Here is a 3587-nt window from a genome sequence, read left to right on the forward strand (position 1 = left end):
TATCTAACAGGCATAAACATGAAGTTTCATAAATGCCTTTCATAAATATATATATATTGCATTATTTGTATAATTATTTGTATGATGCAATACATATATTTATGAAAGGCATTTACTGCATTATTCGTACAAACATACAAATGATGCAATATATACATGTATATTGTATAATGCAACAAATATATAAATATGTATAAATATATAATGCAAGATGTAAATATATATTAATATATAATGCAATATTATAAATAGTATGTAATATATATTGTATTATGTAAAAATATATTGCATTATATAAATAATATATTTTTTATGTCTTCGTTAAAGGGCAGTTGAAGAGACGAAGAGCATGTGCCTCTCTCAGCAGGTGTCATCCTCAGGTAGAACTCAGGCTCCCTTGTGCAGAGATTCCAGTTATTCAGATAACTCCAGTGCTTGGAGGAAAGCCACCCCAACGTGTTAAACATAGATCACTCTTCTGGGGGCATGGCAAATGTTGGGGTCTCCTGTAACACCACCTAAAGCTGTTGGGGTACTTCGCGATGCCCCCCGAGGAAAGAAGCAGTGATGGAACGCCTGTTCTATTAGTTACCTCGGGCCGCCATAACAAAATGCTACAGGCTGGGCAGCTGAAATAGCAGACACTGACTCTCCCACGCTCCTGGAGGCAGGAGGTTGAGATCCAGTGTGGGCAGGGCTGGCTCCTCCTGAGGCCTCGCTCCTGGGCTTGCAGACACCGTCTTCCGCCCGTGTCCTCACAGGGTCGTCCCTCTGTGTATCTCTGTGTCCTCATCTCCTCCTCTTATAAGCGCCCCAGTCCTCTTGGATTAGGGCCAGCCTAGTGACTTTCTTTTACCTTAATCACCTCTTTCAAACACGGTGACATTCTGAGGTCCTGGGCGTTAGGACTTTAACATAGGGATTTGGAAGAAGGACAGATCAGCCTATCACAGCTGTGGGTTCTAACGCGCACTGACTTGTGCTAAGATAGCCTTTCTTTGCCTTTCTCCAACCAGATGCTCTGGCTGAGTCTGTCTTTTATCTTTTTTCCCCCCAAGAGTATTTTATTTGCTTTTTGCATAACTCCTTTGTCAGAAAACATAGTTTTATCGTTCAACACCATAGTAAAGTTGTAGGGGATAGAGGTTATTGTGAAAAAAAGATGTCTCCTGTACTTCCCTCTCCCCACTCCTATCTGTTCTCCTTTCCTTCCTTCTCTTCCCCTCTCCCTCATCCCTTTCCTAATCATTCAGATTTTCATTAAGCTATGGCTGAGGCCTGGTCCCTTCTGGCAGGCAAGGAAAGGAGCCATCCTGTGCACAGGCATAACTGGATGACAGGGGGATGGGTGCAGCAAACCACCATGACACGTGTGTACCTGTGTAACACACCTGCACGTTCTGCACATGCACCCAGAACTGAAAGTGTAATAATAGAGAAAAATAACACACGTGCGGGGCGTTCCCTCAGTCACCTTTGGGATTTTCCCATAATGCTTTGTCGGACCTCTTTGTGCTTTTGATGCAAAAGCCAGTACATAGAGGCATGAAGCTGTCTACATTCATTCTTGAATTTGCTTTTATGGGGAGGGTGTATCTTGAGTCTAGTGCTATGATCATGCCCCAACTGATCAGGGTGACCAGGAAGGCCTGTGGCCTTACAACAAAGTGATGTCACGTGTACCACACAGGCTACCACTGTGGCTTTGCTGGCTTTGTTTATTCTTAAGTTGATTGTGATTGCTTCTTTGCTTTTTTATTTTTTTTCAGATGGAGTTTTGCTCTTGTTGCCCAGAGTGGAGTGCAGTGGCGCAATCTCGGCTCACCGCAACCTCCTCCCGGGTTCAAGCAATTCACCTGCCTCAGCCTCCTGAGTAGCTGGGGTTGCAGACACACACCACCACTCCTGTCTAATTTATATTTTTAGTACCGATGACGGGGTTTCTCCATGTTGGTCAGTCTGGTCTTGAACTCCCGACCTCAGATGATCCACCTGCCTTGGTCTCCCAAAGTGCTGGGATGATAGGCGTGAGCCACCGCGCCCGGCCAGTGATGACTTCTTTCTGCGTCGGCCTCCCTTGTGTCTTCTCATTTCTGTGGTTGGGGTACCGTGAGCCTAACAGGCAGAGACCATGTCTGCGGTCACTCTTTCCTCAGTTGCTTCAATCGAGTCCCACGCATCTTTCAAATGCATTCAGAGAGGCTTTTCTCCAGTGACGGAGTCGGTACCGCGTTGCAGCTTTCGTGCTTGGAAACTTGACGGAACGGATGAGCGCATTGCTGAGGCATCACTCGTGCACGAAAAGGGCTGTTGGGTAGCAAGAGTGACACTTTGTCTCAAAAATAAAAAAGAGCTAAGAGAAACTGAAATTCGGCTAGGCGTGCTGGCCCATGCCTGCAATCCCAGCACTTTGGGAGGCCAAGGGGGGGTGGATCACCTGAGGTCAGGTGTTCGAGACCAGCCTGGCCAATATGGTGAAGCCCCATCTCTACTAAAAAAAAAAAAAAAAAAAAAAGCCAGATGTGGTGGCAGGTGCCTGTAATCCCAGCTACTGGGGAGTCTGAGGCAGGAGAATCATTTTAATCCAGAAGATGGAGGTTGCAGGGAGCCGAGCACTCCAGCCTGGGCGGCAAAGGTGAAACTCTGCCTCAAAAAACAAACAAAAAAGGGTGTTCTGCCTGCTTCCGGACGAGCAAGAAGACTTGTGCTCCGGTTCTCGGACTTCCCCAGCAGCATGGCCCCCAAACGCCAGTCTCCACTCCCGCCTCAAAAGAAGAAACCAAGACCACCTCCTGCTCAGGGACTGGAGGAGACTTCGGCCTCTGCAGGCTTGCCAAAGAAGGGAGAAAAAGAACAGCAAGAAGTAACTGAACACATTGATGAAGTACAAAATGAAATAGGCTTAACGAACAAGCCAGTGAGGAGATTTTGAAAGTAGAACAGAAATGTAACAAACTCCGCCAACCATTTTTTTCAGAAGAGGTCAGAATTGATCACCAAAATCCCAAATTTTGGGGTAACAACAGTTTTCAGCCATCCAGAAGTGTCTGCACCGCTTGGGGAGGAGGACGAAGAGGCACTGCATTACTTGACCAGAGTTGAAGTGACAGAATTTGAAGATATTAAATCAGGTTACAGAATAGATTTTTATTTTGATGAAAATCCTTACTTTGAAAATAAAGTTCTCTCCAAAGAATTTCATCTGAATGAGAGTGGTGATCCACCTTCAAAGTCCACCGAAATCAAATGGAAATCTGGAAAGGATTTGACGAAACGTTCAAGTCAAACGCAGGATAAAGTCAGCAGGAAGAGGCAGCATGAGGAACCAGAGAGCTTCTTTACCTGGTTTACTGACTATTCTGATGCAGGTGCTGATGAATTAGGAGAGGTCATCAAAGATGATATTTGGCCAAACCCATTACAATACTACTTGTTTCCTGATATGGATGATGAAGGGGAAGCAGAAGAAGATGATGATGAAGAGGAGGAAGGATTAGAAGATATTGAGGAAGAAGGGGATGAGGATGAAGGTGAAGAAGATGAAGAGGATGATGAAGGGGAGGAAGGAGCGGAGGATGAAGGCGAAG

General features: G+C 45.5%; 1 protein-coding gene and 1 pseudogene across 2 annotated transcripts in view; both read left to right on the top strand.

Moving 5' to 3' along the window:
• The window catches only part of DHRSX (dehydrogenase/reductase X-linked), a 210240-nt gene that overhangs the window by 119587 nt on the left and 87066 nt on the right, over window positions 1-3587 (top strand). The gene's annotated exons all lie outside the window — the stretch shown is intronic.
• Window positions 2642-3587, top strand: part of LOC108296367 — a 12521-nt pseudogene continuing 11575 nt past the window's right edge.

This window comes from Cebus imitator, unplaced genomic scaffold, assembly GCF_001604975.1.
Source record: "Cebus imitator isolate Cc_AM_T3 unplaced genomic scaffold, Cebus_imitator-1.0 Scaffold708, whole genome shotgun sequence".
NCBI classification, from domain to species: Eukaryota; Metazoa; Chordata; class Mammalia; order Primates; family Cebidae; genus Cebus; species Cebus imitator.